This window comes from Jaculus jaculus, chromosome 2 (assembly GCF_020740685.1).
Source record: "Jaculus jaculus isolate mJacJac1 chromosome 2, mJacJac1.mat.Y.cur, whole genome shotgun sequence".
In the NCBI taxonomy this organism is placed as follows: Eukaryota; Metazoa; Chordata; class Mammalia; order Rodentia; family Dipodidae; genus Jaculus; species Jaculus jaculus.
The window spans coordinates 13,735,643-13,748,512 of NC_059103.1; the positions used below are offsets into that span (position 1 = coordinate 13,735,643).

At 48.4% G+C, this 12,870-nt stretch overlaps 1 protein-coding gene across 1 annotated transcript in view; it reads left to right on the plus strand.

Moving 5' to 3' along the window:
* The window catches only part of Gtf2ird1 (GTF2I repeat domain containing 1), a 111,663-nt gene that overhangs the window by 22,283 nt on the left and 76,510 nt on the right, over positions 1 to 12,870 (plus strand). The window lies entirely within an intron of this gene.

A 12,870-nucleotide genomic window follows, 5' to 3' on the forward strand; every position in this document is an offset into this window, starting at 1 on the left:
CCCAGCTTCCAACCAAGGCCACTGCCCTGTTCAGTCCCAACCGCGACATGTGGGCGGCCCAGGCCGGCGTCTGGATTTCCTGGACAGTCGGCCACTTGGCACACCTTCAAAGTCTGCTTGGCAGTGGCATTGTGGTCAGGGAAGGTGGGCGTTTGAGCGGGTGGGGCAGGCGTCCCTCTTGAAGACAGCTGACATTACCTCTTCCAGGGAGCCTCCCCTGGTTGTTGCCTCTGTCTTTATTTGTTTTTATTTATTTATTTATTTATTTTTTGTGAGGTAGGGTCTTGCTCTGACTCAGGCTGACCTGGAATTCACTATGTAGTCTCAGGTTGGCCTCGAACTCATGGCGATCCTCCTACCTCTGCTTTCCGAGTGCTGGGATCAAAGTCGTGCGCCACGACTTATGTTTCTTTTGAAGTCAAGTTCTCATGTAACTCCAGTTGGCTATATAGCTGAGGATGACCTTGAACTCCTGCTTCTACCATGTAAGTGCTGGAGTTATAGATGCGGGCCACCACACCTTACTCCACCCTGTCTTTCTTGCCCATCACTTACTTTTGTCTTTAATGAAAGTATAATTATAGTTAAAGGCATAAAGCTGGCTGGGTGTGGTTGTGCACACTTGGAATCCCAGCGCGTGGGAGGCAAGAACATTAGAAGTTCAAGGTTGGGCTGGGAAAAGCTCGGTCAGTAAAGTGCTTGGTTTGAAAGCATGAGAACCCATGTTTAAAAAATAATAATAATAGGGCTGGAGAGATGGCTTAGCAGTTAAGGCATTTGCCTGCAAAGCCAAAGGACCCAGGTTCGATTCCCCAGGATCTACGTAAGCCAGCTGCATAAGGTGGCACATGTGTCTGGAGTTTGTTCGCAGCAGCTAGAGGCCCTGGCACGTCCATTCTCTCCCTCTCCCTCTCTGTTTGTCTCTGTGCTTCTTCCTCTTCTCTCAAACCAATCAAGAAAAATAAAAGAAAAAAATAATAAAGCTAAAGGTAGTAGTAAGCTCTTGTGATCCTAATGCTGGGGAGGTGGAGACAGGCAGATCTGTGGACTCAGTGGCCAGTCATCCTAGCATACTTGCTTGGTGAGTTCCAGGTTCAATTAGAGACCCTACCTTAAAAATAGGGGAAGGGCTGGGTGTGTTGGTGCACACCTTTAATCCCAGCACTTGGGGGCAGAGGTAGGAGGATCACTGTAAGTTCAAGGCCACCCTGTGACTACATAGTGAATTCTAGGTCAGCCTGGGCTAGAGTGAGACCCTACCTCGAAAAATGAAAATCAGTCAGTCAATCAATCAAATAGTGAAAGGGACTGGAGAGATGGCTTAGCAGATAAAGCGTTTGCCTGCAAAGCCAAAGAACCTCAATTTTATTCCCCAGGACCCATGTGAGCCAGACTGTGTGACACATGCATCTGGAATTAGTTAGCAGTGGTTGGAGGCCATGGCACGCCCATTCTCTTTCTGTCTCTCTCTTTCTCTCAAATAAATAAATAAAAATATAAAAAATGGTGGGAGGCTGGAGAGATTGCTCTGTGGTTAAGGTGCTTGCCTGCAAAGCCTAAGGACTTGAGTTTGATTCTCCAGGACCCACCTGGCACCACATGTACAAGGTGATGCATGCATCTGGAGTTTGTTTGCAGTGGCCAGAGGGCCCTGGTGCACCCATTTTCTGCCTCTTTTTACTTTTTTTCTCTCTCAATAAATAAATAAAATATTTTAAAAAGCAATGGACATATGCTGGGCATGGTGGTACACGCCTTTAATCCCAGCACTCAGGAGGCAGAGGTAGGAGGATTGCTGTGCGTTCTAGGCCAGCCTGAGACTACAGAGTGAATTCCAGGTCAGTCTGGGCCAGAGTGAGACCCTACCTCGAAAAACCAATCAAAAGTAATAGTGGACATGTTCAAGCACTGTGAAGGTTGGGGCATTACCGTGAGTTTGAGGTGAGCCTGGGCTAGGGTGGGACCCTACCTTGAATAAATGACGACAAACAAAAAATAACGGCCAGTACCTGAGGAAGGAGAGCTGAGGTTTTCCTTTGGGTTCCATATGCATGCACACACTTAGTCTCTCTTACACGCGCATGCACACGCACACGCACACACAGAGTTCAAAACCCCATGTGGCGATGCACGCCTTCAATCCCCAGCACATGGAAGCCAGAGGTAGGAGAATCATTGTGAGTTTGAGGCCATCCTGGGACTACAGAGTAAGTTTGAGGTCAGCCTGGGGTAGAGAGAGACCCTACCTTGAACAATCCAAACAAACAAAACAGTAGTTTACAGCCACATACGGAGTTACAGGCCATCCTGGAGACTCCATCATCTTCAAGAGAAAAACTATATATATAGTTGTGGCTTTATAATGACACTAGTCTGTTTTCTGTCATTACCCTGTCCATTCCAAGCTTGAGGTCCCTTAGAGTAAGGAGCACCTGCCACTGGGCCCAGTTTGGTGTTGATATTTTGTGGGTCATGTCCCCACATGTGTGACCGTCCCTACGTCCCTACCTGCATGTGTAGCAGAGGCTGTGGCCATGGGAATTTGTGTGTCTGGACACCAGAGCAGACACCCCTCCCGCTGGTCCCATCCCCCAGCCGAAGCCCCCCCCCCCTTGGGGAGCCTCACCCGCCCGCCCCAGAGGCCCTGCAGCCTGCCGCGGGAGATTAGTCTCCAAGGCCACCCCGCCAGTTGCCATAGGCACTCGAGGCTCAGATAGCTCTGCCATTTCTCATCCTGGTCACGCAGGCAGCCGCCCCTCCACCCGCCCGCCAGGAGCTGGGAACTGGCTTTAAATAACGGGGTGGAAATCTGACCCTGATGCGGAGCAGTCTGCAGAGTAGGGCCCAGCCTCCCACCATGGAGGGGGGCTGCTCAGGACTGCCGCGCCCCCTCCTGCTGTCACCAAGGGCCCCTCTGCCAGGGGGAAGGGGTGACGTGTCAGTGAGAGGGCTTCCTGGGGCACCTGAGTCCCCAGTGTAAGACAGGGGACTCAGATCTTTTTCCTGAAGTCATTGTTTGACCCCTTCACACTTAAGAACTGTGTGGCTTGGGGCTGGGGGAAAAGAGGGTGGTCCCATGCCCGGCCAGGCCTTGAGCCTGCCTTGTCCGCTGGCTCTACCTCCCCAGCATCCCTGGCAAGCGGTATGAAACCCGGGCAGAAGCCTTGCAAGCTTTTCACCCTGCTGGGGCCTGTCGTGGCGGTGGGAGAACATATTTTATTGTATTTCTGGCTTACATGTGTGGAGTACATGTGACGTCATGTGTGATGTGTGTACACACACGTGCCCTGTGCACACTTGCGCAGAGGCCAAGGCCAAGTGTCTCAGGCGACCCAGCCATTGTTTTTGCTGTTATTTATTTATGTTTTCTGGTTTGTAAGCCCAGCTGTTTCCATGAGTGCTGGGAGAATGAACTCCTGCGGTCTCAGGCCCTCTCGGCCTGCATTCCTGTGCAGCAAGTGCTCTTAAGTGCTGAGCTTAGGTGTGTTTGTTTCATAAAAAAATGAAGCTTTGCCAGGTGTGGTGGCACATACCTTTAATCCCAGCACTCCCGAGGATCACTGTGAGTTCGAGGTCACCCTGAGATGACATAGTGATAAAAGTAGTACCTTAGCTCATCTACAGAGTAAAGTAAAAGGAAGAATGACATGTATGGTGGTGCATTCCTGTAACCCCAGCACTGGGGAGGTGGAGGTAGGAGGTTAGGGGTTCAAGGTCATCTTGAGCTACATAGTGAGTTAGAAAGCAGCCTACAGTACTTGAGACCCCTTCTCAAAAACCCAGCCAGGGACTAGAGAGATAGCTTAGTGGTTAAGGTGCTTGCCTGCAACGCCAAAGGACCCAGGTTCGATTCCCCAGGACCCACATAAGCCAGAAGCTCACAGTGGCACATGTGTCTGGAGGTCATTTGCAGCAGCCTGAGATCTTGGTGTGCCCATTCTCTCTGTCTGTCTGCTTCTTTCTATCTCTCTCCCCAGTAAATACATAAAAATAAAACTCCTAGCACTCAGAGGCAGAGGTAGGAGGATCGCCATGAGTTCAAGGTCACCCTGATACTACATAGTGAATTCCAGGTCAGCCTGGGCTAGAGCCAGACCCTACCTTGAAAAACAAACTAGCCAGGAGCCTGGAGATGTAACACAGTCCATGAAGCCATATTCCCCAGCACCACATAAACCGGGCATGGTGGTGCATGCCTGTGATCATAGCACTGGGAGGCGGGAGCTGGAGGATCAGGAGTTCAAGGTCATCTTCTGCTACATAATGACTTAGAGCAACCCTGGCTCTGTGAGACCTTGTCTCAACCATCTGGGCATAGACCTGGAATCTCAGCTACTTTGGAGGCCAGCCTAGGAGCCTTATCAAGACTTTGTCTCAAATAAGCAAAAGCAAGGGGCTAGGGAGATATTTCATTAGACCAAGCACTTGCTGTGCAAGTGTTTGCCTGAGTGCACCGAGTTTGGGTCCCCAGCACCCCTGTAAAAGCCAGACCCTGGGGCTGGGGAAATAGCTCCGTGGCTAAAGGCACTTGCTTGCAAAGCCTGCTGTCTGGATTTGATTCCCCAGCATGCATGTGGAACTAGGCCCACAAAGGGATGCATGTATCTGGAGTTCATTTGCACACCTGTACTCTGTCTCTGTTTTTAGTCACGTGTAGCGGTGCGCACTTTTAATCCCAGCACTCGGGAGGCAGAGGGAGGAGGATAGCTGTGAGTTCAAGGCCAAACTAGGACTACAGAGTGGGTGTCTGGTCAGCCTGGGCTTCCATGATTATAAAAAATATCCCATGGTAATACCCTCCCTCCCCCCACTTTCCCTTTTGAAACTCAGTTCTCCATCATATCCCCTCCCCCTCTCAGTCAGCCTCTCTTTTATTTTGATGTCATGATCTTTTCCTCCTCTTATGATGGTCTTGTGTCAGGCACTGTGAGGTCATGGATATCCAGGCCATTTTGTGTCTGGAGGAGCACGTTGCAAGGAGTCCTACCCTTCCTTTGGCTCTTACATTCTTTCCACCACCTCTTCCACATTAGACCCCGAGCCTTGGAAGGTGTGATATAGATGTTACAGTACCGAGCACTCCGGTCACTTCTTTCAGCACTATGATACCATCTGAGTCATCCCAAGGTCACTGCCATAAATGAATAAATGTTTTAAGGAACTTTATTTATCTGACAAAGAGAGAGAGAGAGAGGCAGGCAGAGGGAGAGAATGGGCTCACAAGGGCTAAGCCATCTCTCTGGCCCATATATGAATAAATATTTAAAAAATATTTTTATTTATTTATTTGAGAGAAGCATAATGGGTGCACCAAGGTCTCCTGTTGCTGCAAACTCCAGGTGATGTGCCACTTTGTGCATCATTTATTTATTTGTGAGGAGGGAGGGAGGGAGAGAGTGAATGAGTACGGATGTGCCAGGGCCTGTTGCTACTGTATATGAACTCCAGATGCATCTGCCACTTGGTGTGTCTGGCTTTACATGGGTACTAGGAAATTGAACTTTGGCCAGTGGGGTTTGCAAGCAAGTGCTTTAACCTCTGAGCTATCTCCCCAGCCCTAAAAATAGTTTTTTGTTTTGTTTTGTTTTGTTTTTGTTTTTCAAGGTAGGGTTTCACTGTGGTCCAGGCTGACCTGGAATTCACTAGGTAGTCTCAGGGTGGCCTCGAACTTATGGCGATCCTCCTACCTCTGCTTCCTAAGTGTTGGGATTAAGGTTGTGTGCCACCACGCCTGGCTAAAAATAGTTTTTAAAAGTCAGACAGTGAAGCATTCATAACCCTAGAGACAGGAGAATCACTCTGAAGCTGCCTCAGACAAGATGTCAGGCGAGGCTGACGCCTGATGATTGTCCCCTGACCTCCACACTCACGCTGTGGCACACGCCTGTTCACCCTCACACCCCTGAATGTGCACACACGCATCATACGTATGTTTCAGAAAGTTAACTGATCGCAAGTGAACACGATGATGAATTTGAAATGCCAGACCCCTGGCCGTCTCCCAGCCCTTACCTCCTAAGACACTTTCACGTGACTTCTGATCTCAAGGTCGGACCTGGCTTGGAACTCTACACAGCTTAACCTTTCCCGCCTGGACTGTTTGTTTCATCATCTTTTCAACATCCAGCCCAAGTGTTGCCTGAGGTCAAGGTTTGTCCTTCTGTCTGTTCTTTTCAAATAGATCAGGCGCCAGGGCCACACACACCGTGGGGTGGCAGGGAGGAGGAGGAGTATGTTACTGAAATGGTCTGACTTTTGGCTTGTTTTCAAAGAAATAAGGGTTGTTTCATTAATAGATCTCTTTTTGCTGAATAGGAAAGGACTAAGTTGGGTTTGGTAGCACAAACCTTGCACTTAGAGAGGATGGTCAGTTCAAGGCCAGCCTGGGATACTTAGCCAGACACTCTCTTAAAAACCATAGACTTCTGGAAGTTGAGGCTGAGGCAGGGGTACTGCATTGAGTTTGAGGCCAGTCTGGACTTCGTAGTGAGATATTGTCTCAAAAAAAAAAAAAAAAAAAAATCAGGGCTGGAGGCCTGGCTTAGTGGTTAAGGCATTTGCCTGCAAAACCCAAGGGCCCATGTTCAGTTCCCCAGGACCCACGTTAGCCACATGCACAAGCGGGCACACGCCTTTGGAGTTCGTTTGCAGTAGCTGGAGGCCCTGGTGCCTCCATTCTCTCTCTCTCTCTCTCTCTCCCTCCCTCTCTCTGTCAAATAAATAAAATAAAAATAAATAAAAGTATTTTAAAAAATCAAAATAAAACTGATGAGTTGCAGGTATAACTATCGGCCTAGAATCAGCCAATGAGGGGCTGGGGGCGGGGCTCAGCAGTAGAGCCCTTGCCTACTTTACACAGGGCCTAGGTTTCTTCTCCAGCATAAAAATAAAAAAAGAAAAGAATTTGCAAGTGGTGTAACTGTTAAGCCCTTGGGAGACCACACTGGGTTCTGCTGTAACCTTAGGTTGGTGCACAGAGTTTGGGACATAATCTGTCCCCACAAGGCCTTCTTAGACATGTTTGGATGAAAGACCCCAGGACATGAGGGACAGACTTTGCAAAGGCTAAGAGGTAGTCCTGTCCTGTCCTGTCCTGCCCTCCCCCTCCCCAATCTTCCCTTTTTTTCTTCACTCTCATGCAACCTAGACTGGCCTGGAACTTACTGTGTAGCTGAGGATGACCTTGAACTTCTGATCCTTCTGCGTCCACCACCCAAATGCCAGGATTACAGGCGAGCATTGCTGCGCCTGCTAAGATGTGGTTTTCTAAAGTGGTTTTAAGTTTTGGCTCTTTAACATCTGATTTATCAAGATAGTCTCCAACTGGGGATCCTCCTGCCCCTCCCCCGAGTGCTGAGGTGACAGGAGTATGCCACCTTGAAAGGCCCTCTTTAGAAGGCCCCAGTAAGTGGCACGCTTCTTGTGGTTTGAATGTAAACTCCCACAGGCTCTTGTGTTTGAACACTTGGTCCCCAGCTGGTGGTGCTGTTCCGGAAGGTTCTGGAACTTCAGGAGGTGGAGGAAATGAGTCACTGGGGGAAGGGCTTGGGGTTTTTTAAGCTGTTGACACTTCCTGTCTGTCTCTGCTTCCTCACTGTGGATGTCAGTGACGGGCTGCCACAGTGGACTCTAACCTGAAACTGTAAGCCGAGATCAAGCCTTTTTTCTTCTTCTTGTTTTTATTAATGTATTTGTCTGCCTGTCTCTCTGTCTTTGTGTGTGTAAGCCAGAGTTTCTTGCCACTGCAAATGAAAAGCAGACACATGTCCCATTTTTTTTGTCTGGCTTGACATGAGTACTGGGGAATTGAACCCAGGCTGGCAAGCTTTGTAAGCAAGCACTCTTAACCTCTGAGCCACCTTCTTCAGCCTTTCTTTCTTTTTTTTTTTTTAAGTGTATAATATATTTATTTATTTGAGAAGGAGAAACAGAACAGGCATGTCAGGGCCTCCTGCTGCTGCAAACTAACTCCAGATGCATGTGCCACCTTGTGCATCTGGCTTACCTGGGTCCTGGGGAATCAAACTGTGGTCCTTTGGCTTTGCAGGCAAGTGCCTTAACTCTCCAGCCCCTCAAATGTATAATATTGGTATTGAAAGCTTCTATACTTACCATAAAACATGATAATCCCCTCCCCCACTTCCTCCTTCATACTCCACTCTGAGAGCATCAGGGTCCTGTGAATTGTTAGGCACTGCGAGGTCATGGATATCGAGGCAAATTTCTGTCTGGGCAGTTGCATTATAAGTTGTACCCTTCTTTGGCTCTTACATTCTTTCTGCCACCTTCATTTTTTAAAAAAAATTATAGCCGGATATGGTGGCACATACCTTTCATTTCAGCACTTGGGAGGCAGAGGTAGGAAGATCACTGTGAGTTCAAAGCCACCTGAGATTACATTGTGAATCCCCAGGTTAACCTGGGCTGGAGCAAGACCCTACCTCAAAAAAAACAAAACAAGGGCTGGAGAGATGACTTAGCGGTTAAGCGCTTGCCTGTGAAGCCTAAGGACCCCGGTTCGAGGCTCGGTTCCCCAGGTCCCACGTTAGCCAGATGCACAAGGGGGCGCACGCGTCTGGAGTTCGTTTGCAGTGGCTGGAAGCCCTGGCGCCCCCATTCTCTCCCTCTCCCTCTATCTGTCTTTCTCTCTATGTCTGTCGCTCTCAAATAAATAAATAAATAAGTGAACAAAAACTTTTAAAAAAAAGTATTTATTTGCAAGCAGAGAGAGAGAGAGAGAGAAGGCAGATAGATAGAACGGGTGCACCAGAACCTTCAGCTGCTGCAAATGAACTCTAGTTGCACAGGCCACTTTGTGCATCTGGCTTTACGTGGTTAGTGGGAAGTTGAACCCTGGGTCATTAGGCTTTGTGGGCATGTGCCTTAACTGCTAAGCCATCTCTCCAGCCCAGACCCTTTCCTTAAGTGGAAGGCCAGCGTCCACGGGGCAAACCTGTCTTTAGATCGTGGTCTGTCTGCTAGAGGAGTGGCCTTTCTTGGGTTGTACAAGTCCATCTGCGTCTTCTCTTCAGTCCTCACAGCCGTCAGCACTCAGTGTGCCTTTTTCAGAGGGATAGCTTAGTAGGGTCCGTGGGCTGCGGTCACATTGTGTGTGGCAGTCTCCAGAACCCTCGGGAAAGTCTTGCAGAACTGAAACGTGGGCTGGGGAGATGGCTCAGTGCTTAGAGGTGCTTGCTTGCAAAGCTGGCCGGTCCTGGTCTGGTTCTCAAGCCACCGCCTAAGCTGGATGCAGAAACGTGGCACAGGGTCTGGTATTCGTTTGCAGTGGTTAGAGGCCCCGGCACACCCATGCAGCCCCCTGGTCCTGTGCAAGTAAATTTAAAACCAAACTTTAAATGTTTTTTTTTTTTTTTTTAATTTTTTATTTATTTATTTGAGAGCGACAGACACAGAGAGAAAGACAGACAGAGGGAGAGAGGGAGAATGGGCGCGCCAGGGCTTCCAGCCTCTGCAAACGAACTCCAGACGCGTGCGCCCTCTTGTGCATCTGGCTAACGTGGGTCCTGGGGAACCGAGCCTCGAACCGGGGTCCTTAGGCTTCACAGGTAAGCGCTTAACCGCTAAGCCATCTCTCCAGCCCTAAAACCAAACTTTAAAGGAGTGCAAGGCTATCCCGGGCTACATGATGCTCCGTCTCAAAACCGAAACCCACACAAACATGGTAAAACTGTACCCTCTGACAATGGCACCTTATTCTCTCTTCTTTCAGCCCCTGGCAGCTGCCGTTCTACTTTCTGTCTTGTGTGAACTTAATCCCTCTAGATACCGCTTAGAAGTGAAGTCTTTCTGTATTTGTCCGTGACTAGCTGAACTCTTGAAGTATTGTGCCCTCAAGGCACATCCCTGCGATAGCTTGTGCCAGGATGTTTTTCCTTCTTAAAGTATCTATTTATTGGAAGCTGGGCATGGTGGTGCACACCTTTAATCCCAGCACTCCGGAGGCAGAGGTAGGTGGATTGTTGTGAGTTCGAGGCCACCCTGAGAATACAGAGTGAATTCCAGGTCAGCCTGGGCTAGAGTGAGACCCTGTATCGAAAAACAAACAAACAAAAAAATCTATTTATTGGGTTGGAGAAATGGCTCAATGGTTAAGGCACTTGCCTACAAAGCCTAACTGCCCAGGTTCAATTCACCAGTACCCACATATAGCCAGATGTACAAGGTGGCACATGCACCTGGGGTTTGTTTACAGCAGGTAGACACCCTGGTGTGCCCATTCTCTCTGTCTCTCTCTCTTTGCTTGTAAAAAAAAAAAAATGATAAAAATATTTTTTAAAATCTATTTACTGCTGACTTGGTGGTGCATGCCTTTAATCTCAGCACTCGGGAGGAGGAGGTAGGAGAATTTCTGTGAGTTCAAAGCCAGCCTGAGACTACATAGTGAATTCTAGGTCAGCGTGGGCTATAATGAGATGAGACACGACTTCAAAGAACACTCCCCAAAAAGTGGGCTAACATTAGGCATAGTGGTGCATGCCTTTAATCCCAGCACTTGGGAGGCAGAGGTAAGAAGATCGCCAAGACTTTGAGGCTACCCTGAGACTGCATAGTGAATTTCATGGTCAGCCTGGGCTAGAGTGAAATCTTACCTCAAAAAAAAAAAAAAGGGGGGGTGGGTGGGAGAGATGTTTTAGCGGTTAACACACTTGCCTGTGAGGCCTGTGGATCCAGGTTCTATTTTCCAGGTCCCCCGTAAGGTAGATGCACAAAGTGGCGCATACATCTGGAATTTGTTTGCAGTGGCTTGAAGGTCTTGGCACACCCATTCTCTCTCTTTCTCTCTCAAATAAATACATTTTTTTGTTTTGTTTTTCAGTTTTTTGAGGTAGGGTCTTACTCTAGCCCAGGCTGACCTGGAATTAACTATGTAGTCTCAGGGTGACCTCAAACTCAGGGCGATCCTCCTACCTCTGCCTCCCGAGTCCTGGGATTAAAGGCATGTGCCACCATGCCTGGCTCCAACAAAAATTTTAAAAATTATTTTCAAAAGTGGGGGCTGGAGGGATGGCTTAGCAGTTAAGGTGTTTTCCTGCAAAGCCAAAGGACCCAGATTTGATTCCTCAGGACCCACGTTAGCCAGATGTACAAGGTGGTGCATGCATCTGGAGTTTGTTTGTAGTGGCTGGAGGCTCTGGCGTGCCTATTCTCTCTCTCCCTCTTTCTCTCTCTGTGTCACTCTCAAATAAATAAATAGAAAAAAATTAAAATTTAAAAAGCCAGGCATTGTAGTACATGCCTTTGAATTCTAGCACTTGGGAGGCAGAGGTAGGATTGCTGTGAGTTTGAGGCCACCTGAGACTACATAGTGAATTCCAGATCAGCCTGGGCTAGAGTGAGACCCTACCTCAAAAACAAACAAACAACAACAAAAAAACACTATATATTTATTTGAGAGAGATGGAAGAGAGAGACAGAATTAAACCTGGGTCCTTAGGCTTCACAGGCAAGTGCCCTAACTGCTAATTTTTAAGCCGGGCGTGGTGGTGCACACCTTTGATCCCAGCACTTGGGGGGCAGAGGTAGGAAGATCACCATGAGTTCGAGGCCACCCTGAGACTACATAGTGAATTCCAGGTCAGCCTGGGCCAGAGTGAGACCCTACCTCGAACCCCCCCCCCCAAAAAAAAAAGAATTAAAAATTTATTTATTTGGGAGAGAGAGAATGGGCACATCAGTGCCTCCAGCCACTGCAAATGAACTCCAGACACATGTGCCGCCATGTGCATCTAGCTTTACATGGGTCCTGGAAAATTGAACCTAGCAGACTTTATATCTTTGTTCATTATTTATTTATTTATTTTGAGATAGGGTCTCGCTGTAACCCAGGCTGACCTGGAATTCACTATGGAGGCTCAGGGTGGCCTCCCAAGTGCTGGGATTAAAGGCTTGTGGCACCATGCCCAGCAGACCTCATATATAGTGACTGCAGTTCCAGGATCATTGTCTTTTTGTTGTCCTGTTACTGGGTGAGACCCCCTCCCGCTGCCCAGTCTGGACCCTGACCTGGTCAGACAGGAGCGGGAGTGGGGATCCAGCGAGAAAGTGGGTCCTGGGAGGAAGAGCGTCACTTCTCCCTGTACCACGAGGGCTGACACTTGGTTTTCGTTTGGACTCCCCAGGGTTTCTTTTTTGGAGAAAGACAAGCATATTGCCGTAGCGGCTGCGGGGGCTGTGTTTGGGTGGTGTGTGCTCTTGACTTCGCCTCTCATTTCTTTTCTTCCTCTTCCAAAGTCTGCTCATCTGGTCCATGAGATAGTGTGACTGAGTCAGAGGATCTTGCCCAGAAAAAAAGTTCTAGATCTTTCCAGTGGCACTGGGGTGGTTCCCAGTAGGGAAGGGATTGAAGAATTTCCCAGCATGCCCCAGCCTGGGCGTTGCAGAGGTCTGAGCTTTGGGGGTCCGGGCATCAGTGAGGTGGGGTCTCCGCAGAGCTGTGAGGTGGGGCGGGTGGTGGAGGAGCCTGTGAGAGTTTCTTGAGGCCATCATAATGGGGACATCCCTTACTTGAAATTCCTGGGGCCACAAGCATCTTGATTTGGGATTTTCTCAGATTTTGTAATATCTGTGTCTAATCATGAAATACCTTGGGTTATGGGACCAGACTCTAAACACAAAATTTACTCGTCTCATCTCTACCTTATGCATATGACATGAAGGTAATTGAAATGCATTTATTCACATTTTTATTTATTTTTAAATAATTTTATGTATTTATTTATTTAATTGTGTGTGCCAGGTCTCCTGATACTACAAATGAACTCCAAATGCATACACCCACTTTGTATCTGGCTTTATATGGGTGCTGGGGAATCGAACCTGGGCCTGCAGGTTTTGCAGGCAAGCACCCTG